The sequence below is a fragment of the Protopterus annectens genome, chromosome 4.part0 (genome assembly GCF_019279795.1).
Source record: "Protopterus annectens isolate FY-2018-M chromosome 4.part0, PAN1.0, whole genome shotgun sequence".
NCBI classification, from domain to species: domain Eukaryota; kingdom Metazoa; phylum Chordata; order Ceratodontiformes; family Protopteridae; genus Protopterus; species Protopterus annectens.
The window spans coordinates 190457972-190485104 of NC_056733.1; positions in this window are offsets into that span (position 1 = coordinate 190457972).

A 27133-nucleotide genomic window follows, 5' to 3' on the forward strand; every position below is an offset into this window, starting at 1 on the left:
TTTCTAGTAATTGCTTTTTTGGCAGCCAATAGCACTAAAGATTTTAAGGCCTTAACCATATTTGTACAATTTATATTTTATGTCCCAGCTCAGATTGAATAATTTCCTTAGTTACAGTCATTTGTTCCACAAATATTTCTTACAAAGTACACTGCAGGGATTTTTAAATGTGACAGCTTATTAAGTTCTGAAAAAAAAGTTTCAATTGCCCATCTCTTTCCCATCACACGTGCAGCATTTGCTAATCTACATGAGGAAGAAATTCTCTCAAGTCTAATTGAGGTATAAAATACAACTACAAACACTTCCGCATAAAACTCACAAACCCTTCTAGACTTCATTGAATACTTAGGAGCACTACACCTGCCTCCCTTTATTTCTTTGTTTATGGAATATTTTCTTTCAACCCCCATCTTTTCTAACCTCCTCTGATTGATTCTTATAGTTATCATGCAGTATTTTATATACCATACTAATTATCTCTTTTTAATAACAGCTTATGTTCTCAGTTCACCTACCAAGTGAACTAGAGCTGGTCTTGGAATTGGCAATCTCCTGACCCTTTCTTTTTTGCCTATACGAATTCCAGGTAAGGAAGGCAGACTCTAACCTACAGTCTAAACTTCTACTTGGCCTCATTCCACAGTGTTACCTTTACCCTGTCTAGTTATTTGCTCCGAAAATCCAGGCTCTTTTGTTAATTTTCTCAAGTAAATTCCATCCCTGTCTTGCCTAATTTACATATCCTCTACTTGCAGTCAACCCATATTGGTAAAATCTCTTTTCTTCATTCCTATGTTGGCTCAGATGTTCTTCGTCTCACATTGCTGCAGTCATAACCTGTGGGTAGTCCGCTGTCCTCGGTCGGCCCGAATACCAAAGAGCTAGGCTGGCGTCGGTCATTGTTGCCTAGAGCTGACGTCAGTACGTAGTAGTACTTAAGCGCATGACCGACGCCATATCCTCAGTCTTTCTTGCCGCGTGGTCCGAAACAGAAGCAGCATTTGCAAGTGCCGTTCGGCATTCTGAAATTTTCATTTATCGAGTTTCAGACCGAAGACCAAGTTGGGCTAAGTACCCCGTTGGGGAAATTTTTGTCTTTTCTTGCCTCAGTTATCCGGATGTCAGAAAAAGTTAATAATTGTATTTCTTGTGGGAAACAGATACCTCATAGGGATTATCATTCTTTCTGTATTCCTTGCTTGGGGCCTGAGCACGACGTGGTCGGGTGTTGCTTTTGTGCTAGATTTAATAAGCGCACCATTAAACGAAGATTGGACTGTGCCAGGCTTGTTTTTGGTAAACGGTGTAACTATAACATGCCGTCGGATCCTCCGACGCCCACTACCGCTAAAAAGCGTAAGGATAAATCTTTGAGGTCTAAACCGGATGAGTCGTCCATTCCGGACGCCGGTTCTACGGAGCCTCCGGTTGAATCTGTAGATCCTGCCGAGGGTTCGGCTGAATCCCAGGGGGAACCTTTACTTTTACAGGAGTTGGCCTCTCAGGAGTTAGGCCAGGCTGAGGGTGCTTCTCAGGTGTCTGTAGTTCCAGCTTTACAAAAGGTTATTAGGCCTTCTACTTCAGTGGCTAAAGGCCATGCTAAGGCCAAACCTTGTCTTGTTGGCCCTGGTCATAGTTCTAGCTCTCCAGCCCCTGTTCCTAAAAAGCATATGTTAAAAATGGCAGAGGACTTGATTACTTTGATCAGGGGTTCTATGCCCCCCCCCCAGAGAAGAGGCCTAGGGTGGAGGCAGATTTAGAGGGAATGGATCATTCCTCTGACTACTCTGAATCCTCAGCTGAAGAAATTCAGGATTTCCTTCCTATTCAGATTCGGATGCAGAGGACTCCTGTCCGTCTGCTTCTCCTCCAGAGGATTTTTCTTTTTCTGAGACTTTACATTCCATGAGGGAACATTTCAAGAGGGAAGGTCAAGATTTTTCAGATTCTCGGAAAAGGCTTAGGGAATTGTTGTTTCTTCCACAACATAGGCCCTTGGCTATTCCTCCTGTCTTAGATGTTCAGGATGTTTTTCTGAATCTTCCCTTAATCCTGATTCTTTGCCTCCGGCCCCTGTTAAGCCAGACAGGTATTACAGAGTTCCAGAAGCACATAAGTATTTGTACAAGAGTCCTAGAGCTGATCCGAAACTATTATTCAAGGTCCAAAGGGTGTTAGGGCTTCTGTGGCTAAGAATCCAGTTCCTTTGGATAAGGATTCTAGAGCGTTAGATAGGTGGGGAAAAAGTGTACACCTCCTCGTTAGCTATGAGGGCTTTGAATTGCCAATTTCATATGCTGAAGTATCAGAATTTTTGTTAGGCCAATTGAAATCTAAGGTGGATGCTTTATCTGAGGGTATAGAGTGTAAGGAGCTCCAGGAGTTGGTTCATGCATCAGATCAAGTTGGCAAACATTCTTTGCAGTGTGGTTTTGATGCTCTTCAGGCTTCATCCAGGGTGGCTGCTACAGGTTCAGTTATTCGTAGACATGCCTGGCTTAAGGATCAAAATTTGTCAGAGCATGTTAAGGCTCGGATTTTGGATGCTCCTCTTCAATCTGAAGTACTTTTTGGCCCTCCTGTAGAATCAGTTTTGAAAAAGATGGAAGATAAGGCTAAGTCTATGCAGATGGTCAAGGATTTTATGCAGGTGCAGCCCCCTAAGTTTAGTAGGAATTGGCCTGCTAGAGGATGGTCTTATCCTTCTTCGGATTATCAGTCTAAGGGCAGGTCTAGACGTGGTAGAGGCAGGGCTCATGCTCAGGGTTCTTTCAGACCTAGGACTTGGAGCTCTCCTGCACAGTCTTCTGGTGAGGGTAGGGGTCAGCCCTTTCATAAGCAGACCCAATGACCTGTATCTTCCGCTGCCAGACCCTTCTTTACTGGCAGCTCCTCTAGGAGGAAAGTTGGGACTTTTCAAACAAAACTGGAATTTGAATTTAGTCACCCAGGACCAATGGGTGTTGGATATAATAAATCAAGGTTACAAGTTTTATTTTCACACTTTTCCTCCTTTCAAAGGCATGCCGGATGTGCCTCCTCAGCAAAGGCTGGAGGCTCAGGAGCAAATTTCTCTGCTTTTGCAGATGGAGGCAATTCAGGTGGTCCCTCCGTCAGAAGTAGGCCTAGGATTTTATTCCCGTCTATTCCTAGTGCCAAAGAAAGGAAACACTTGGAGGCCAATTCTGGATTTGTCCATTCTCAATACCTACCTAGACATTCCAAAGTTCAAGATGTTAACATTACAACAACTTCTGCCTATGCTAGGCAAAGATCACTGGATGGTAACCCTGATCTCAAAGAGGCCTATCTTCACATCCCTATCAGGCCCAGTTGCAGGAGATTCCTGAGATTTCGGGCTGGTACTTCGTGATTATCAGTTCTCTGCATTGCCCTTTGGTTTATCTTCTGCGCCCAGGGTATTCACAAAAGTTCTGGCTCCTGTGATTGCTTTCTTCAGACAGAGAGGAATACAAATTTACCCTTATCTGGACGATTGCCTGATTCTTGCTCAAAACAAAGACATGTTACTACAACATCTCCAGTATGTAATGGCAGTTTTAAGGTGCCTAGGGTATTCTGTGAATGAAATAAAGTCCAGTCTAGTACCCTCTCAGGACATGTGCTTTCTGGGTGTGAGACTGAATACAGCTTCTCAGATGGCATTTCTGACCCTGGACAAACAAAGAACTCTTCATCTTTACTTCCAGCAGTTATCAGTAATGTCCAGGCTGACTGCAAGGACAGTCCTTCAAGCCTTGGGGTTCATGGCATCTTGCATTCTAGTACTTCCCGATGCCAAACTGCATATGAGGAAGCTACAATGGTATCTCAAAAGTGTGTGGACTCAACACTGCCACGGTTTGGACACTGTCATTCGGATTATACCTTGCATCCAGAAGGAATTCTTGTGGTGGGCTCAGGAATGTCACCTAAACAAGGGACTCTCTGTGACCCTGACCAGAGGCGAGTCAGATCCTAACGACGGATGCCTCGGACTTGGCTTGGGGAGCACACTTCAATGGGAAATGGATACAAGACATGTGGCCTCCCAAACTACTTCATTTGCATATCAACATGAAGGAGATGTTAGCAGTTCAATTTGCTTTGATGGCCTTCAAGGACCTGCTTCAGCCGGGACAGGTGTTGATTCAAACAGACAACACAACAGTCATGTGGTCCATCAACAAGCAGGGGGGAACCCATTCCTACCCTCTTTGCAGGCAAGCAATGATTTTGTGGGAGACTGCTCTGAGTTTTCGAATCAATCTTCAAGCACGGTTTCTGCCAGGAGCTCAGAACTCCCTAGCAGATATATTGAGCAGGCAAATTGTGGATCCCCACGAGTGGAAACTGGATCTTCAGGTTTTCAAACAATTGACTGTGGCTTGGGGAACTCCAGACATAGATCTGTTCGCTTCTCCACTGAATTTTCAACTTCCAAAATTTTGCACAAAGATGTTCCACCCAGATGCTTGGAAAGTGGATGTTCTATCTTTCAGTTGGAACAACCTTCACGTTTATGCTTTTCCTCCTCTGCCTCTTCTCCCCAAGGTACTCTTGAAAGTCAGGCAGGACAAGCCTTGCATGATTCTAATAGCACCAGATTGGCCACGTCAGCATTGGTATCCTCTGCTGAGGAGTTTAATCCAGGAGCCTCCTTGGCTTCTGCCACAGGTTCCTCATTTGTTGTCCCAGTCAAACAATCATTTTCTCAATGTTCAGGTGCAATCCCTCCATCTAACAGCCTGGCGTATTCTGTGATGGAGCCGGTGGGGTCTCAGCTTCCTCAACAGGTTTTGAATGTCATTTTGGAAGCCAGGCGGCCCAGCACTAGAAAAGTTTATGCTGATAAATGGAAGAGATTTTTCCTTTGGAGCACTGCAAAGGGTTTTGGTGTTTCAGTGCCTAATTTGAGTTTTGCACTACAGTATCTTACTAAATTACTGGACAAGGGGTTGTCATTCTCTTCTGTGAAGGTTCATGCTGCAGCCATTTCTGCTCACTATGCTTGTGACCCTCCTTTATTTTCTCATCCTTTGTTCAAACAATTTCTTAGAGGGGCAAAGAATATAAGACCCCCACGTAGAGCTCCTACTCCTTCCTGGGATCTCAATTTTGTTTTGGAGAAACTTACTTTACCTCCTTTTAAACCTGCAGCTACGTCTGAACTGAAGTTTTTGTCTTGGAAGACTGCTTTTTTGTTGGCCATTACTTCTGCTAGGAGGGTACCTGAATTGCAGGCACTCATGGCAGTTGAACCCTTTTTGATATTTCATAAGGATAGAGTTTCTTTGCGAACTAACCCTACTTTTATGCCTAAAGTAGTTTCTAATGTGGCCTTGAACCAGTCTATTCATTTGCCTACTTTTTATGCTGATCCCCAAAATAAAGGGGAAAAGTCTTGCATTCTTTGGATATCCACAGGCAGTTACATTACTATTTGAGCAGAACTAAGGAGTTCAGACAGACTCAACAGTTATTTGTTTCTTTTGCTTTGAGTTCACAAGGGAAAGCTGTTTCAAAGCAGACTATTTCAAAGTGGATTGGTCATTGTATTGCTTTTTGTTATTCTCATCATGGGAAGGATGTTCCTGCTGGGATCAGACCTCATTCCACTAGGGCTACTGCCACTTCTACTGCTTTTCTAAGGGGTGTAGCTACTAAGGATATTTTGGAGGCAGCTACTTGGAGTTCAGTACACACTTTTACTAAGCATTACCATCTCCCTCTTTATTCCAAGTCCAGGGTTGGGTTTGCCACTGCAGTCTTACAGGGCATGTTAGCAGCCCCTAATGCTTTTTAGTTTGCCAGCCTCCCTTTTCCTTTGCTTTGGGATTCTACCCACAGGTTATGACTGCAGCAATGTGAGATGAAGAACATAGTACAGTTTTGTACCTACCATAAATGTAGATGTTCGAGGATCCACATTGCTGCAGTCCAATTATCCCTCCCTCCTTCCCCTCTATAGTTGTGGTTGCTGGGTTTCTTTTTGGGATACTCTTTATTTCCACACTGGTGGTTATTGGGCTTTTACTACTTATCTGGCTTTCATTTTTAGGCCTTCTGACATCTGGGGCAAGAAAGACTGAGAATATGGCGTCGGTCATGCGCTTAAGTACTACTACGTACTGACGTCAGCTCTAGGCGACAATGACCAACGCCAGCCTAGCTCTTTGGTATTCGGGCCAACTGAGGACAGCGGACTACCCACAGGTTATGACTGCAGCAGTGTGGATCCTCGAACATCTACATTTATGGTAGGTACAAAACTGTACTTTCTTAGAATACTTTTCTGCTACTTTATAAATATAATGTTCTGTATAGTTGTTATTCTTCTTAAAGACCTGCATCCAAAATCCTATTCTCCCATTACTTCTCAAACCCCCCCCCCCCGTTTCATCATCATCCCATTCCACATTTTATTACTACCTTCTGCTTGTGTTATGTATATGATCCTTAATTGCATAACTCTAATCCCTACATCTATCCTCAACCCCTTTTTTCCCATTTTGCATACAAGGTCGGGGTGTCACTTCAACAGTGTCAATCATCTCAAGCCAAAGTTTACACCACCAGGTGGCTAGCTATGCCACAGTACTTCATCCACACCGCTCACTCGCAAGCACGCTCACAGCTACTGCCAATTTAGAGTGTCCAATCCACCTACTGCATGTCTCTAAAATATACCATTTAATCAGGTAATCCTAAAGCACCTTGTTCTATGGGAAGAATCAACTTACCTCACTTAAATCTTCCCCTCCCAAATACATTCCTTCAATTCTTTATTAGGGTCTACAGCTTTTCCTCTGGTTGATAAATAATATGTCTGATCTATATATAAAACTAAAGGGACTGAAATCATTGTAACTGTTTGTGTCTGACTATCCATACCATAATCGAGAGCTTCTGGCTTCTCAATTTTTGTATTATCTTGTGTTTAGTCTCTTTTCACATGTCCTTGACTACTAACACCAAAATAATTCATCGTAGCACATCCACATAAATATGTGCGAGTGTATAGTTTACTGTTATAGCCTTTGCTTTATCTTCATTAATTTTATATCCAGAAAAGACTTGAAAGTGTCTCAAAATGTTCCACAAAACCAAAATATCCTTTTCTGGATTTATCTGTAAATAAATCTCATTTTTCTTGATTATAATGCCAGTTGTATCCTTGAATTGTGAGTCTATTTTCTTTGCTAATGACTCCCTGTCTCTCTCTCTCTCTCTCTATATATATATATATATATATATATATATATATATATATAAAATATATATATGTGTGTGTGTTTGTATGTATATATATACACACACACACACACACACACACACACACACAGCTTATTAGGGAGGAACCCTCCTACCTTAGTTCTTGTTTCTGGCCCTTCCTATGTCTTCTTAAGTAACCCTATTATTCCATCAAGGAACACAAATGCTACCATTGCCCTACTCATAAAATCCCAGCTGATTTTATCATATGCTATCTCTGCATCATGACCTACCAATGATAGTGGCATTTTTTTTATTTTCTTGCTTCCCTCTGGATCCTGATTGTTCTATTAAAGTTGTCAGATGTTTTCCGCCCCTCCACAAATCCACACTGATCCATATCTGTCAATTTGGCAATACATTTACAATTCTCTTTGCTAGTATAGACATAATCAATTTATAATTTGATATTTAAAATTGAAGCAAGTCTATATGAAGCTAGGACTGAAGGGGGGTCTTTAAACTCTTTGAGTAGTACAGCCACCACAGATTGTATAAATTCTGTTTGTTAACCTTCTTTCATATCCCTAAGCTCCCTGCCATGTGGTTCTTTCTGGATCTACTTAACAGATGTTTAAATGTTATAAGTTTGACAGTAGTTGAAGTTGCACTATTTATAAAATGAGTTACACATACAAAATGCCTTGTATATAACTGTTAATCATGTTTAAAAATTGGCTGGTTGTCCTGCTGTATATACAAGTGCAATTCATGCTGCCTTGCAAGTCATCCACAAGAGGGACTGTTGAGGAAGGCACTGATATTCTGTTGCTACTGCTAGTCTATAAGGTTTTGGATCAGGTCACAGGCACCCGTGTCTCTTAAAATCCACCTGCTATGCAGAAGGTGAACAAAGTAGGGAGAAGGGTTCATGTTACACTGTGAAAAACAGTTGTTTGTATAGACATCCTGTGGCTTTTCAATGATAGCTATAATGTATTGTTCCCCCACAAGGTGATGTGCTTCTCTGAACAACTAAGTTGTTGTATAACAGCAGACAGTGACAATTCATATTTGGATCATAACTTCTGGTTTCTTAGGCACTACAGTTGTCCATCTGTTTTGTCATCAGATCTGAAAATATAATTACAATTTGCACTTCTTACTCGCCAACATGAAGCTTCTTTGGTCAGACTTCAACATCATTGCTGCCTGCCATTTCCCCTTATTGAACTGACTGTTCCCAAGGATGCTAGCAGTGTGTCTCATGGACTAAGACAGGCTCCACCTTATGGCATACCATCTAGATATTCAGTGGTTGTAATTCTCCAGACTTCCACTGGGAGGAGGTAGCTGAATGAGGTGCTCAAATAGTAAGTTCCTCACAGTGCCAAGTGACTGTGTTGTGCATTTTTCCAAGTTTTGGTGACATCGATCTTCCCAATATCATGCTGAATTGACAAGTGCCTTAACTAATGATCTAAAGCTCAAGCCTTGTGTTTACATAAAACACAACTCTGAAGAGGGGAGGTGGGTATGGCGTAATAGTTGAGGTTTTTTCCTTATAGACACAAAGTACAGACTTTGATTCTGATTTGGGGTTTGGCTAGGCTTAAAATGGCCTTTCAGGGCAATTAACTTTTTAGTTTTCAGCTATGACCCTTGGAGCTATGTGAAGCAGAGTTCCTCCCTAACCTAATTCAAGTGTAACTTGGACAGCTGAATGCACAACAGGAAGTTCATCCCTGGTTTGGCACCTGTGTCTCTAATGGACACAGGCAGCCTGTAAATGGATTATCTCCCAGGCCCCTGCTTGTAAATGTTTCATCTCCCAAGCCCCTGCTTACACTTATCAAGGGTACCAGAACATGTCAGAGATTTGGGATACATGGCTAGACTTAAAAAGGCCCTTGTCGTTAGCCTAGTAAACACCTATTTTTTATTTTTATTTTATTTTACATTTGTTGACCAGGCTAGTCCAACTGGATATATGTCCATTTTCAGCAGAGGCCCTGGGAGAAAAGCTCCACATGCAAACATTAGTAAGAACAGGTACAAATTAAGCATATATAATAGTATATACATCAAAACACATTAGATATTAATTATAAAAACAGAAGATGAGAAATAAAAAGGGTGTTTTGTTAAGAGTTTCTTAAAGCAGAAAAGTTGAGAGTACCTAGATACTCAAGGAAAGCTAGTCAGGGTTGCTACAGGGGCAGAGCCAATGGATTCTGAGGTGAGTTTTGAGTTAGGATTTAAAGCAGAGAAGAGAGGCGATTGCTGTGAGATTGTTTGGAAGTGTTCCAAGTTGTTCCTACTGTGTTGGAGAACAAGGATTTGCCGGCTGTGTTATTGGGTTTACTAGTGGATATAAGTAGTTTGTCGGAGGAATGAAGGCTTTTAAGATTAGAATAAGGAGTGATAAGGGAAGTGAGTATGGGAGTGTTTGTGAGTTTGTAAAGGATTTTGTGGGCTAAGGAGAGCTGGTGAAATAGAATTAGGTTTTGTAGTTCGAGCCATCGTAGTTGTCTTAAGTTTTGGCAGTGATGGGTTCTAAAAGTAGAGTCAGTGGCAAATCTGGCAATATTGTTGTAAGCAGCAGACAGTTTGGTGAGGTTAGTTTTGGACAAAGAAGTGTAGATAGGGGAGGCATACAGGAGGGTGGAAATAAGATGGGAATGAGCAATGGAAGTTCTGGCAAGTGGAGTAAGGAATGGTTTAATTCTATAGAGGGAGCCTAGTTTTCTGTTAACTAATTTTATAGTATTATTGATGTGCATGTCAAAGGTCAGATTATTGTCTATCTAAACTCTGAGGAGTTTGGTAGTTAGATCAGGTGATATGTTGGTGCCATTATTTGATATGACACAGAAGTTCAGTGGAGAGGATTTTCGGGTCGGTGAAAAAAGTAATAATTTGTTTTTTAGGGGGTTCAAAATTAAGCATCGTTTGAGGAACCACATCTCTGCGGTTTCAAAATTCTTTTGGGTGAGAGAGTGCAGTTCAGAGGGGGATGAGGCAGAACAGATTAAAGTAGAATCATCTGCATATTGTATACAGGTGGCAGGAGAAATATGAGTATGAAGATCATTAATGAAAATTGAAAACAGGAGAGGGCCAAGAATTGAGCCTTGGGGTACTCCTAGAGTAATGGGGAGGTGGTTGGATAAGTTATTATGCCAATGCACAGCATGTTGTCTGTTGTGCAGATAAGAGTGGAACCACTTAATTGAACTTGTGGCTAGTGCAAATGATTTAAGTAAGTTTAACAGCATCTTATGATTGACCATATCAAAGGATGTCTTAAGTTTATGTAGAAGAGAACAAATGAGTGAAGAGGGTACAGTTTGTAGTTGAAATGTGGTAATAGAAGTGTTAGAGGAGGTGAAAGACAAGAGACTGGACAGTTTCAGTAAAGAAGGTGTTGAAGGCATTAACAGTCTGTTTGGGGTTATCTTGGGAGGTGCCCGATGGGCTTGGAGTGTCCGAATGGCCAGGCTTTAAGAGACTATTTATTCCTGCCCAGAACTTTTGTGGGTTATGTAGGTTAGCCTGTTGCAAATGGCAGTAGTAGTTTCTTTTATCAAGAATTACTGCTTTTTTTGTAATGCTTATTTGTCTAAAGTTGAGTTGGTCAGTGGGATCTTTAGTACTGCGGTATTTAGACCAGAATTTATCTTTCAGAATAATATTTTGCCTTGTGTCCTTTGTTAGCCAAGGGGTGGCTTTTGAGGAAAGTCTGATGGACCTTGTGGGAGCATGTGAGTCAAGAATAGACAAGAATTTAGAGTTAAAATAAGTCACGGCATCATCCAGTGGGAGGTGTTTAAGAGGAGACAGATTGCAGGACCTAAGTTCAGCTTCAAATCTATTAGGATTAAAATTTATGTTTGTTCTAACCATTTTGTATTTAGTTAAATTAGGAGTATCAGTTTTACATCTAATTAAGTAAGTAAGGGCATGGTCACTTATATCCTCAGGCAGCGTACCTACTGTATATGTTTGGTGGTGGCTATTTATCAGGATCCATTCTAAAATGCTTTCTTTGTTGCTAGGTTTATTTGTTCTGGTGGGGGAAAGAATAGTTTGTGAAAAACCATGAAGATTTTTCTGGTTATTTTACATGTGGACCTAAGGAAAATTTTGCAAACAAAGGACAATTACTGTAATCTTGCTGCCTATTGGAGATTAAGAAACTAAGTCTAAATTCTGAAGCTTAATATGAAACCTTCTGTGATACAACAGTTTAAGTTTTGTAAGTGCACCTCCATGAGAGCATTTAGTCCAAGATGTACACACTTAATCCATGGTTCATATTTCTGCTCATGTGAGACCTTTACATTTAGTTGCAAGCATCCTTAAAAACTCAGCCAGAGTTGCACTATTCACCAGTGATTTACATAATGTGAGCATATTAATTGCAGTGATGTATGCTAATCAAAGCAAAAAGACCAGCACTCAAAAGTCTGCAGCAAATATAAATGTAGTTTTATTTCCAACAAAAAAAAATTCCTATAAAAAGGATGAATAATAAGCAGACTGGTTACAGCAAAAATGCCTTCTTCAGTGCAAACAAGCTTGTTGAATGTAGTCTATATTCACTTGCATATAGCAGGATACAAGGACATATGATCCAGTTATACAAAGATTTAAGGGATGAATTATCTTTAGTTGCCTCAGGCTAAAGAACAGTATACTAAACCTGAAACTTTGAGGTTCAGGATGCAGTCTAGTTTGGGATATGAGCTGTATTCATTCCCAAGGCAGTGAACTGGTCTGCAGAAAGAAGTTTACCAATGTGGGTTGGACAGCTGCACTGTACATACATTTTAGACAAATTTAGACGCCCACTGTAACATTCATACCAGAAATGTGTAGTAATGGTTGAGCACTTTGTATTTTCATGCTAATTGTTTATGTATGTGTGTGTGTTCTTCAAGAAGATAGGAGCTGGTCTTATATAATGACCTTTGACTGTGTGTGAAGGTTTTGACACTGCTGATATTTAAGAATCAATACAGTAAGGAAGTAATTTAAAAAAAATGTTTTAGTGTCTGAAAGTCCAATTCTGCCTTGCATAAAGGAGGCATCACCCAGCCACTGGGGGATGCACAAGCCAGCGTATTTCTTTACGCCAGTCCCAAGCCTGGATAAATTGGGAGGGTTGCATCAGGAAGGGCGTCCAGTGGAAAATTTTTGCCAGAGCAAATAAGTGGACAACAGTACAGATTTCCATATCAGATTGGTTGAGGCCCAGGTTAACAATAATCTCCTCCAGTACTGTTAGCCAAAGGGATACTGGTGGAAAATGGGCTACTGCTGGCCAAAGTAGAAGAAGAGGGGGAGGCATGCCTGGAGGCAGGAGGAGAGGAGGAAAGTTAGGAGTGTGGAAGTGAGGGTAGGAACTTTTAATATTGGCAGTATGACTGGTAAAGGGAGAGAGTTAGCTGTTATGAAGGAAGGAAGGCTGTTATATTGTGTGTGCAAGAGACCAGATGGAAGGGGAGTAAGGCCAGGTGTATTGGAGGTGGGTTCAAATTGTTTTACCATGATGTGGATGTGAGGAGAAATGGGATTATCCTGAAGGAACAGAATGTCAAGAGTGTTTTGGAGGTGAAAATAGTGTCGGACAGAGTGATGTTTATGAAGCTGGAAATTGATGGTGTGATGATGATTGTTGTTAGTGCATATGTTCCACAAATTGGATGTGTGATGGATAAGAAAGAAGAATTTTAGAGCGAGTTAGATAAGTTGTGGAGAGTGTACCCAAGGGTAAGACAGTGGTGATTATAGTGGATTTCAATGGGCATATTGATGAAGGGAACAGAGAGGATGAGGAGGTGATGGGTAGGTATAGTGTTATGGAGAGGAATGCAGAAGGTCAGATGGTAGTGGATTTTCTGAAAAGGATGGCCATGTCTGTGGTAAATATGTATTTTAAGAAGGAGGAGGAGAATAGGGTGACGTACAAGAGTAGAGGAAGATGCAGACAGGTAGATTATATCCTTTGCAGGAGGGCCAGTGTGAAGGAGATTCAAAACTGCAAAGTGGTGACAGGGTAAAGTGTAGTTAGGCAGCATAGGATGGTGGTCTGTAGATGATGTTGGATATAAGAGGAGGAGGAGAGTGAGGGCAGTGCCAAGGACTAAATGGTGGAAGGTGAAAAAGGATAACTGTGAGGTGGAGTTCAGGGAAGTGTTAAGACAGGCACTTGGTGGCAGTGAAGAGCTACCAGATAGCTGGGCAGCCACAGCAGAGGTGGTAAGGGAGACAGCTATAAAGGTGCTTGGTGTGACATCTGGACAGAAAGAGGAGGACAAGGAGTCCTGGTGGTGGAATGAAGAAGTACAGGAGTATACACAGAGGAAGAGGTTAGCAAAGACGTGGGATTGCCAGAGAGATGAAAAAAAGTAGACTAGAGTACAAAGCGATGAGGCGTATGATGACATACCTCTCAACCTGGAAACATCAAAAATCTGGACAAGACCCATGAAAAATAGGTACAAATCTGTACGCTGATTAACGTAAAATGTGCATACATTAAGTAACTCCGCCCACTCATATGGAATTGTGGGATACCAACTTTCAAATGCAAACTGAAGAACAGACAACCAAAATATGGCACCAGAGTCCCCCTGCAGCCATTCCAATGCCCCATTACCTGGCTATTTCACCCCATTTACAATAAACACTAATGTGTGCATAGTGCTGCTTTACTTCTACAATTATTTTGATTTTATTTTTACATTTTATAGCACAAATACTAATAGATATCTGCTAAACAAAGCAACACTGTCTCACAATGAAAATAGACTTGGCATTAAAACTTCTCTGCTCTCTAAACTCACATTCATTGAAACAGCATTAAAACCCACATCACATCCAAAGAAAATGCATCTGTCCAGTGGTGGATAAAGATTACCTTTGGGTTATTTTCAAATCATAGGCCCCTGGCTTGCACACAAAACAAGAAACATACATGCGTTCTTTGATACACCTTCCTGACTTTATTAAATTATACTCCTTGTATAATGCAGCATACTTGTTAGACTTAAGTTACAGCGTATTTTAAAATTTATTGTTTGAACATTTTTCCAGTAGGCAGTGAAACAAAATGCATGAACCAATAATGACAAAACTGCCCAATTCAGAACGTTTGCATCATAAAAGTCTACTTCCACATACACATTTTATATATATATATATATATATATATATATATATATATATATATATATATATATATATATATATATATATATATATATAATGACAGTAGTGTAAGCCATGGGCAGGGGGGGGGTGGCGCAAAAGGCCAAAAACCAGGACACATTTTAAACATTGCTTGTATTTTTGGAAAGTTGGTAGAATAAAATGTGTCACCACCGTGCATTTCACTGCCAAGTTTTTAACCCAGGACCCTGTGCCCTACAATCAGAGCAGCATACCACTATGCCAAATCAGCAGTTTCTAGAAAGACAGCAAGACTGAAACTTAAATTGCTATCATTTAGTGAATTCAGATCTCAGTTCTCACCATAGCTGCCAGCCTCTTAGCACAAAACACTGGACAAAGCCAATAATGGGGGACAGGGGGAATACAGAATTCAGTTCTCACTTCTCACCATAGCTCTCAACATCTTAGCACAAAAAGCCTGGACAAAGCCAATAATGAGGGTATACAGCCCCAAAATAGGAACACATTTCAAATACTGATCTTATAAACTTAGAGAATTGCTAGGATAAAAAGGTTTTGTGTTACCATTTATTTTCTGAAGAATATGAAGTCCGAAATTCAAATGCCTGTCATTATTTAGTGAATTCAGTCCTTCAGTGATTTGCCATTGCCACAAAAAACCTGAAAAGCACATATTTAATGAGGAATAGAACAAAAATATTTGGCATAAATTCACAAGTGGTGGTAGCTAAGGACTTTAGGCTCTTTTTACCTGTACCCAGGGTACAGGGTTTGAGCCTGAGTACCTGTAGCCACCAGGTGTATTGAGTTGAGGGCATATACACACACATGCACACCAGTTAAGAGCTCTTTTATCAATTGATCCTTCAACAAGGTTCAGTTTAAACCAACAGTGTTTTTAAAATGAGAAAAAAATGACATTATCCACTTTGAGTCAGTTCCATTTCACATCAGAAAGTCAGTTCAGTGAGGTCAGTGCTTCTCACGTGTGCACAACCATTTGTTTTGGGGCTCTGTCAAGCCTTCCTGGGCAGGGGTTAGTGACAGCTATGATGGATGACTATCAGCCTTCTGCTCTCCTCTGGTATTTGCTGCAGGACCAGTGGTGGCAAATTGCAAGGCAGATTCCACTCTTCCTGTTTGCACAGCTTGCCAAATGAGCAGCAGTAATTATAAGAAAGCCTACACAATAGTTATTTCACCACATAACTCTGTATTGACAGATGTAAGAGAAGAACTTGCCAGATTGATTAGTTGCAAAGTTGCTCTTGCAATAGTCTTGGACTTCTGAAGATGAAAATTCTAGCCCTCAGCTTATACTCGTCAAATAATAAATATGTAGCTTGCAGTTTCAGCTTCATACTACTGGGCTTCACAAATGCTACTAAAATGACATTTTGATATATTCACATCTTTACTATTTCACAATGTACTTGTATTCCCTCCCTATCCAAGCATAAATATGTCCTTGTAAACCAAAGTCTTCTAACTACACATGCAAAAAAAAAATAAACTTTTCACAGCACCATCTCATCCAAAGATATTATTCTGAATCTTTTATTATCAAGTTTCATTTCCAAACATTGTTGATATGCTAAAACAACACATGCTTCTGAGGGACAGCTGCTTGATGCAGGACTAAAGGAGACTACTTATTTTATAATCTACTTCAGAATTCTGCCTGCGGGGATTTTCATAATGTTACCTGCAAAGGATCTGTAATTATTAAGTGCATTACACAGTTCAACCAAAACCAATGGTGCATGGCTACACTTATAAAATCAGTATAATACTGGCGGTAGCATCCATGATCTCGTGTTTATATAATTAGAAAAAAATAAATGATTCGTCTCCAACAAAATCCTGCTGCTCGCAGACATTACACAGTACAACCAAAACTAATGGTGCATGGCTACACTTAAAAAATCAGTATAATACTACTACTGGCTGTAGCATCCATGATCTCGTATTTATATAATTAGAAAAAAAAGAAATGATTTGGCTCCAACAAAATCCTGCTACTCGCAGTCACAGACATTACACAGTAAAACCAATGATGCATGGCTACACTTATAAATAATACTGGCTGTAGCATCCATGATCTCGTATTTGTATAATTTGAAAAAAAAAAAATAAATGATTTAGCTCCAACAAAATCCTGCTACTCGGAGTCACAGACATTACTGGCTGTAGCATCCATGATCTCGTATTTGTATAGTTTGAAAAAAAAAAGAAATGTTTTGGCTCCAACAAAATCCTGCTAGTCGCAGACATTACACAGTAAAACCAAAACCAATGATGCATGGCTACACTTATAATACTGGCTGTAGCATCCATGATCTCATATTTATATAATTTGAAAAAAAAAAGAAATGATTCGGCTCCAACAAAATTCTGCTGCTCGCAGCAGAATTCGGCTAAAATACCTGGTTTCCATATGTTCGACTAAATACCTGAGCGAAAAAGCAGCTGTAGTGTACATGTGTTTCCTTCAGTAAAAAGAAGCAGCAGAACGGCAGATGTTTCCTGCAGTAGAAAGCAAGCAAGCAGATCGGCTCTAAACAAAAGTTATTTGTTTCCACACTCGCAGCCAGCTCAATTCCTTAAGTTGAAAAGCGGACATTTCCACGCTCAGCCAGCTCAATTGCGACAGGCTGACGGAGCTGATGTCATTGCGCACATGGTGATGTCAGCTCCAAAGCGCAAAAGATAATTTAAAAAATAAAAAATCGAGAATGAAGGGGTGCCACTCTGGAATCGTGGCACCCCATTATTTGGACCCCAAAACTCTGTAAAAACCGAGTAATTCGGTACAGTTGGGAGGTATGTATGGTGAAGAGAGAGGTGGCAAAGGCTAAGGAAAATGCGTATAGTGAGTTATATGAAAGGTTGAACACTAAGGAGGGAGAAAAGGACCTGTACTGATTGGCTAGACAGAGGGGCCAAGCTGGGAAAGATGTGTAGTAGGTTAAGGTGATAAAGGATAATGAGGGAAGTGTATTCACAAGTGAGGAGAGTGTGTTGAGCAGATGGAATGAGGAGAATGAGAAAGAGAAGGTTGGATGATGTGAGGATAGTGAATCAGGAAGTGCAACAGATTAGCAAGGAGGAAGTAAGGACAGCTATGAAGAGGATGAAGAATGGAAAGGCTGTTGGTCCATACGGCATACCTGTGGAAGCATAGAGGTGTTTAGGAGAGATGGCAGTGGGTTTTTTAACCAGATTGTTTAATGAAATCTTGGAAAGTGAGAGGATGCTTGAGGAGTGGAGAAGTCTATTGGTGCAGGTTTTTAAGACTAAGGGTGAGATGCAGAGCTGTAGTAACTGCAACGGGATAAAACTGATCAGCCACAGCATGAAGTTATGGGAAAGAGTAGTGGAATCTAGGTTAAGAAGGAAGGTTAAGAAGGGAGGTGATGATTTGTGAGCAGCGGTATGGTTTCATGCCAGGAAAGAGCACTACAGATGGGATGTTTGCTGTGAGGGAGTTGGAGAAGTATAGAGAAGATCAGAAGGAGTTGCATTGTGTCTTTGTGAACTTAAAGAAAGCATATGACAGGGTGGCTAGAGAGGGCTTGTGGTATTGTATGAGGAAGTCTGGAATAGCAGAGAAGTATGTAAGAGTGGTACAGGATATGTATGAGGGCAGTGTGGCAGTAGTGAGGTCTGCATGACTAATGCATTCAAGGTGGAGGTGGGATTACATCAAGGATCAGCTCTGAGCACTTTCTTATTTGCAGTGGTGATGGACACATTGACAGACAAGATGAGACAGGAGTCCCTGTGGACAATGATGTTTGCAGATAGCATTGTGATTTGTAGTGAGAGTAAGGAACGGGTAGAGGATATCCTAGAGAGGAGTAGAGGAATGAAAGTCAGCAGGACTAAGAATATATGTGTGTGTGAATGAGGAGGAGGCTAGAGGAATGGTGAGGATGCAGGGAGAAGAGTTGGTGAAGGTGGATGAGTTTAAATACTTGGGATCAACAGTTCACTTCTCTTCCACACTTACCATTATTCTGAAGAAGAGAGTGGAGTCAGGGTGGAATGGGTGGAGAAGAGTCTCAGGAGTGATTTGTGACAGACTGGTACTAGTAAGAGTGAAAGCGAAGGTCTACAAGATGGCAGTGAGACCATCTATTTTATATGGGTTGGAGATGGTGGCACTGATGAAAAGACAGGAGTCAGAACTGGAGGTGGCAGAGTTTTTTCACTGGGTATGACGAGGATGGAGAGTGTTAGAAATGAGCATATTAGAGGGTTAGCTCAGGCTGGATAGTTTGGAGACAAAGCCAGAGGTGAGATTGCATTGGTTTGGACATATGCTGAGGAAGGATGCTGGTTATATTGGGAGAAGGATGCTAAGAATGGAGCTGCCAGGTAAGAGGAAAAGAGAACATCCTAAGATAAGGGTTATGGATGTGGCGAGAGAGGACATGCAGGTGGTTGGTGTGATGGAGCAAGATGCAGGGGACAGGAAGAAATGGAAACAGATGGTCTGCTGTGGTGACCCCTAACAGGAGCAGCCGAAAGAAAAAGAAGATGGAGGCTGTCAGCTAAACAGATTTTCCTCATGTAGTTTGCCCCATCAGTGTACTGAATTGTCTACACAAATCTAAAGTTTGTCAGTCTCCTTCAGAAATATATGTCTGTCTCTTGCCAAAGTATAAATTAATCTTGTTTATTTATTCTCCTACAGTAGAATGAAAAATAGACGTTAAATGCTTGCCTCAGGTTAAAAGCTGACATGGCCTTACTGAAAGTTGGGTTCTAACCAGCACCATGTCCAGATGAAAGACTATATAATGAGGTTATGTGATAAGACCTGTAGTTCTGACACACTTTGAAATGATTTGCCACTAAATAATATTCTCCAAAACAAAAACCTTTAATTCCATTGTTCTTCCTAGCTCAAATGGCTCCAGTGTTTGCTTTTGTATCCTAAAATTCATGTTACAAACTGGAGAAAGTCACTACTGGGTCTAAGTAATGAGTGGACAAATAACTAAAAAGATTCAGTGCATTAGAAGAAGCAGAATCTGAGGTGTATACTGCTGAAATTTAGTGGGGAAGTAATTCTGTCCTGACTGAGAGTGAAAGAGGAGATTTAGTGTGAGACTGGTAAAATAAGCAGACCTGTGCCAATAGACTACAACCCTCATAGTCAGAATCTCTTCTGATTTAAGCCTGTGTCAACTTTCTACATCAAATCCCTTCTTCTTAAGCTTAAACCATGCTCTCCCTCTACCAATAACCTGCCTCCTACATTTCTCAAACTCGCTGCTGAATCTGTAGCCTATCCTATATCCATTCTTATTAACAGATTTATACAAGAGGCTACAGTTCCTACTATCTGGAAGTCCTTTTATACTATCCCACTGCATAAAGGTGGCAACTCCACTGAGCCATCTAACTATCGTCCCATTGCTATTCTTTCTCCCATCTCTAAGTTGCTCGAAAAAATGAATACATTCACAACTTCTCAACCATCTCCTCCAACACAACCTTCTCACTCCCACTCCATGGTTTCCGTCCCCACCACAGCACATCCACCGCACTCCTCACTTTCACTCATAGCATAGTCAATGCCCTTGATAACAATCAGCTAATATCCTGCCTCTTCCTTGACCTTTCCAAAGCCTTTGATACAGTCTCTTACCCTATACTACTTTCTAAATTATCTAAACTGAACTGGTCTTCTTCCCCCCTTGCTTGGTTCTCCAGCCGTCTCTCAGGTAGGCAGCAATCTGCCAAATGGATCTCCTCCTGCTCTGCCTTTATATCTGTTCCAACAGGTGTTCCTCAAGGCTCTATCTTGGGTCCCCTCTTTAATATCTTTACTAACGAACTCTTCACCTCTTGCAGACAATCTTCTCTTATACAATATGCAGATGACTCTACACTCATCTCAATCTCCAGTAGTGTCACAGACCTTCTCACCTTACTCAGAACTCCTTTCTATCCACATAGAAATGGCTATCTGACAATCTGCTTATCCTTAACCCTAAGAAGACCAAGCTCCTGCTCTTTCTCCAATCACAAATCTACATTTACCATAACATCCTCTAACAACACAATCATAAAACCTGAACCACACACTAAACTGTTGGGCATCATTATAGATGATGAGCTCAAATTTAACTTACACTTACTGGAAGGAATAAAAAAAACACACCAGAAACTTGGCTTGCTCTATCGTAACAAAAAATGTCTTACTCCAAATGCTAGACTCTCCCTAGCACAGTCCTTCCTCCTGCCCACACTTGTCTATGCAGCCCCAATACTAACCAATATACAAGCTACTACCATGAACAAACTGCAGCAAATTTACCGTAAAATTGCAATATTCATTACAAACTCCCCCTACAGCTCCCATCACTGCCTTGCCCTGAACTCATTACAATGGTTTGAATTCCCTCAACTACTGCTACTTTCTCAATTTCAAGTTATTCACTCCAGTCTATACAGGCCTTCATCCTGTCCAGCTCTCACTACTCTTGTATCTACCTATACCCCTTCCAGAACCCTCCGCACCTCTAACCAACAACTTCTGAATGTAGATCATCCAAAGAAGAACACAGGCAAACTGCAATAGAACTGATCTACAGCCCACACTTGGAACAAACTTCCTCTGAACATCCGCTCCATCATACACCCTGCACACTTTAAAAAGGAACTCAAACATTATCTTCTCAACACTAAATCATGTCTCTGCTTAGAACCTACCTGATATGTCCCCTTTATACAATTGGTGCTCCTTCCCTCTGAACTCCTGAAAGCACCTATACCTTCCTACAAAGCCTGTGCAATGAAATCTGATTTACTTGTATATCTTTTATTTGATCACTTGTATATAACTTGTTTTGTACATACAAAAAACACTTTAGGGGTTCATATACTCATTTCTTTGAGAAAACCCTCTTGCTGTAATTTGAATATGTTTGAGTCATTATTTGTATTAATATGTTAATGGGTTATAATTGGTTATGGTACTTTCTATGTTTTGTTACCTATGTTATCATAATTGTTTTTGTAATTGGAGCTTTTCTCCTTGGGTCTCCACTGAAAACGGGCTCCTGCCCAGTTGGACCAACCCGGTTAACAAATGTCAAATAAATAAGAGACATCAGCTTTAATGCAAAAAATAAAACTGACTAAGCGCTTTCATCCACCATTGGGCTTCATCAGAGTCAGTAAACAGTACAGCAATAATCACTTAAATACCAAATTGAAACAATGAATCACATGAGTACCTTAATACAATTAAAAATTAACCCACCAATATCCAAATTCTTTCAGCTCAAACCCTTGTGTATACTTAACAGCACAAATAAATACATAAATATACTTATTGAATAAATAATGTCAACCTTGTTGAAAAATGTAAAACTGTTACACATTAAGATTCTATAATAAAAATGGGTGATCATGGAGTGTATTATGAAAATATTGTGTGCATTATATAAACTGAGATTTGAGTTTTAATCCACAGGCTGTGGAAATACTTTCATTGATGCCTGGTGCATTAGATGCATCCAGGCGTAGCTGCCACAGACATTCCCTGACTTCAAGTAAGGTTTTGAAATCTCCCCCAAAATCCTTCTTGGGTAGCTTGTCAATAAGTTCATAGGTAGGTACTAGGCTATCGGCCCAAGGGCCTAAGTAAGCCTAGCCAACAAAGTTCCCTGGCTTATGCCAACCCAAGAAAGTTAATTTCCTGTGCCCCTGTCGAGCTGAGCCACAGAAGTGATCCCTTGGGTGTATTTCCTATTTCCCATCCACTCATCAAGATTTTTCTTGAAGAGTATTAATGAGGAACTTTGCTTGACATAGATGGGTAGCTTGTTCCAGAGTATGGGAAGTCTCTGGGACAGGAATCTATCCCTCCAGCATGTCCTATTTATTGTGGTGACAAGGTTTAGGTCCATAAAGTGAGCAGCTCCGAGGGATTGGGATTTATTTAACAAACTATATTCAATAACAAAGAATAAAAAATGTTTGAAGTTAGTGCAAACCTTACTATGATTAAATAGAGCATTGGTAGTTTTCTTATTTTTAATGTTCCTAATATGTACCAGTATACGAAGTCTGAGTTTTCTTGTAGTCACCCCAAAGTAGAACGAGGTACATGATAGGCATGTAGCCACACAGACAACCATCTTTGTATTACAGTTAGTGTCCTGGACATCTTAGTGTTCTCTTGTAACTGCAAATCTGCACATATGGTCCATCGTTAATGTATTTAAACACACTACATGTACCGCATTTGCTCATACGTGAGGGTCTATTATCGTAGCTCGTAGAATTTTTCTCAAACAATTCTTTTAAATTAGAACCTCTGCTGTTAATAAACCTGGGAGCTATTCCTAGTGTATTTTTAATTTCTTGGGTAAAAACAACTATCCCACACAGTGTTCATGATATTCCTAACTTTTGCCCTGTTGGGTTAAACTCCATAACCATGCCAGAGGAATAATTTTGACTGGGGTTATCCTTAACAGAGGTATTGACTTTATCCTGTTTTCTGTTGTTATCCATAAGGATGGGCATAAAATCACACAATCTTCTCCTCTCATTCTCTGTACTGTATTTATAAAGTAATTCCATCGGATATCCTCTATTCTTAAACACATCCATCAAGTATGTCATTTCAACTTTGAAACAGGTTTCCTGACTTATCTATCTGGATATCCATATTATTTGTCCCTTAACCACATTTTTCTTTTGGTGGTCGGGGTGGCAACTGTTGTAGTGCAAAAAGGAGTTACTGTATGTTTTTTTGCGGAAAATTTTAGAGTGTATTCGATCATCCTCTATATATAACTGAATATCCAGAAACTCAATTTTGTATTTGTCGATATGATTTGTAAATCTAAGAAACTCAATTGTTTGATTCAAATAACTAATAAATGCTTCTACCTCATTTTTAGAGCCCTTCCAGAAAATTAGAATATTGTCCAAATATTGTAAATATAACATTATTTTGGACTTGTATTCCGATTTGAAAACATAATTCTATTCCCAGTCTGCTAATACCAAGTTGGCATAAATGGGTGCGCTTCTGGCTCCCATCGCAACCCCGTTAGTCTGTTTATAACATTCACGGTCAAAGAATATGAAATTATTAAATAATACCATGTCAAGTAAATCCGTCAAGAGACTTCTCTTAACTTGATGTAAGTCACTGTGTTTCATCAAACTGTTACTGAACATATCCAACCTGATCTGGTGGAGGATCACTGAGAACAAATTCATCACATCAATGGTCACAAATTCCTCACTAACATCATTATTGGTATTCCTAATACAATCCAAACAATGCCACGGATCTTTTAAAATATATGGTAATTTGTCCAGTATGTTCTTGCACGTAATATCAATATAGGCTGCAAGGGGCCCTGTCTTTGAGCTCCTGGCTGCAACAATAGGCCTAAATGGTGGGCAATTTTCATTCTTGTGGATTTTAGGAATATCAAATATTGGTGGAATGATGGGATGTTCCACAGAAAGATATTCAAATTCATCGTGTGAGATAATCCCCTCACACATATGTTCATACAGTTGCCAATCAATTTTCATGTAAGCTCTTTGTACATCAAATTTAGATATCATTCCATAAGGTTTTTACATCATTTGGTAATAACCGCATTCTACATTCGTAATCAATGTTTGTCATAATAACGACCCCTCCACCTTTATCGGGTTTTATAACCCTATATTGGTTACTACCAGACAATTCTTTTAGACAAAACCGTTCTGCTGTAGTTGGGTTACTGTTGGATAGTGTTTCTCGTTCTAAACATCTGCATATTTGTGCACCACACAAACTCTCAAAAATCATAACCACAGGGTTGTATGGTGGAATAAATACACTGCTCCTTTTAAGACTTAAATATTTGTTGTCACAGTCAGGGGAAGTTTTATTACCAAAAAGCAGCCTTAAATTAAGAAGCCTGGTATATAATCTAAGGTTAACCAATAGTCTCCCTGTCTCATATCTAAAAGTGGGTACAAACAAAAAACCTCTTTTAAAAAGACTAACGTGATGTTCAGTAATCACAAAATCAGAGTAATTGTAAATTTTAAAATCATGATCACCCTGTAACTTAAAATTAGTTATAATGTAATACAATCAACATCATTAAACTCATCAAGGATAAACTCATCACTATTGTCAAATAGTAGCTCAATTGTGGAGACATTGTTATGCATTTCATCACTAAGCAATAAAGAAGAATCTAGTTGTTGTAATTCTTTTGGTGATTGTGCCATTGAATGCACCGCATTTGGCTTTGACCTCCCCATCTCCCCCTTTGTTGGTAATTCTGCCGCCTCTGGGTTCTCGTATCTGCATAACTCTGATATTACGCCAGGTTCCTTATCCTGTCTGAACACCTCAGTGGTTGTACACCGTCTAAAAAAGCATCATTGTTTTCACATATATCTGTTTGTGCAACCCCCAATTCATCTCTTGAATTCCTACCGGTCTCAATGTCTCCACCCCATATTTGTATCCCATCTTTGGGAGGGATATGCCCTTTTTTCTTTGTATTCTAAGGGGTGTCTAATATTTTTTTTTGCTTTCTTTCTAAACCATTCTTGATGAATTTGTCCACATTCATCAAAATTTTATTAAATCGTGCCTTATTGATTTCAAACAATCAATCATTGAAAATACTGTGTTTTAAAGTCAACAATTCACTTTTTAGTTTAGTTAATTTAGCTGTGTTATCTCTAATAATAATCAGCATTAAGTCCATCTCTGTGCGGTCATATAACACCAGCAATTCTTGAAATGCTTCTGAGTTTTCTTGAATACCCATGGGCAATTTAAAGACTCTTAAGACCCCTTGGCACCTGATTTAACTCAATGGAGCATTCCAGAAATGCATTGTCCATCTGTAGTGTTTTAAATTTATTGATTAACTTCTCAAATAATTGTAGTTGAGAATTAAAATTACCAAAACCCAAACCCTGCTCAGAGACTAACCCATTAGGAAATACAGGTGGGGCTAATAATGTCTCCAGATCAGGTAATGCTGCTGGCAACACTGACAACACGTCTCCTGGGCCTGCCATAATCTCCATTCAAATCTCTACCCCCTACACCCATGTTGGAAAACCCTGAAGGGCCTGATGGTGTGTGTAAAGTAAGCAATTCAGCTTGTGAACTAGTGATGGTAACATTGCTATTGTCACCCATGTTTCTAGGGCCATTGGCTTGCAGCAAAGAAATTATTTGTCAGGATAGATCAGTGTATTGGGCTATTAATTGCTCCATGTAGATTGTATAAACCTGTTGCTCAAAAGTAAAATAGCAGCTATTCCACTGAGTAGTGTCAACATAAAAAAATAAGAATATTGTGCAATCCACAAAGCTTCTCTGCTCAATGTATCAATCACAATTAAACATAAAAAGCATTCAATGATATAACGCAAAAAATTCCTGCCCTGTAAAACACTAGCAACTTCTCAACTCTGAAAATTTCATATAAATGTGGTACTAAACTGAGTGTAATAATATATGGTCAAAAAGCAGTTCAAATCTACAATACACACTTGTCATGATTGCACCACATAAATAACTTCAGAAAAAAGTGTCCGTTCTTAATATAGAGTTCACAGCGAAAAAAGGACCTGTTCGTCTTCAGTTGTAACCAGTTAATAAAGTTGTTGTACTATACAGCACAGGCGAAATTCTCGGCATCTCCATTTAAACTAGAAAAAAAAGTACAGGATGACAAACGGACCTAACCAGCTTCAAATATACCCAATTGAGTTATTGTACTGTATAACACAAGACAAATTCTCGGCTTCTTAATTCAACATAGAAAATCAATACATAGTGAAGCCAACATGTTTCTCCACTCAAAATATAAAGCGCATAATATAAAAAAAGAGAGACTGAGCTCTACAGTACTGAGTTAAATATAAAAAGTCAATACACGATGAAGTCAGCATGTTTCCCTGCTCAAAATGTAAAGCACTTTAATATAAAAAAAAAGAGGCTGAGCTCAACCGTACTGAATTTGAGAGTTGCTGCACCCTACGGTACAGATAAGGCTCTACAAAGTGCTTACCCTATGCATTTTATGTCCCAGGGTAATACGCTCAAAGGCACCAAAATTCAGAACTGGTGTAGCAGTTGATACCAAATAACTGCTCTGCTTACCAGCTCATTGTCCCAATGAACATGTAGACTATGCGGTAATCAAGTTGAAAGTCCAAGTCCCAGATGAGAAAACACTGAAAGTTCAAATCTTTGATGACGGAAAACCGGTGCAACTGCCCTTAGTAGCACAACCAAGCACTCAGTTCAGTACGCACACTGCTGCGTTCTAAGGCACAGATTACTGTTCCGTTCAGAGTATAGAGGTCCCACCAAAGGGAAAAAAAAAGCTATTCAGCCCAACAATGTCTACACTCAGTCATTACTGTGCTGTACAACACATACAACCTCCCTGATCAAGATTTTTGAACCAGCATAATCCAACTTGTAGAACCAGTCCCAATAGATAGAAAGGTACTCACAGACTTAAAATGGAAGAGCTATTCCAGCTCAAAAGTTCAAGGAATATCTATAAGCACAGCTTTTCAGCACAAAATCTTCAAGGCACAGCTAATAAATACAATACTCCACTTAGTGAACAAATCTGTGGCAACATATGACCATAAAATTGCAAAAGTAACACTGGTAAAATAAGCAGACCCATAC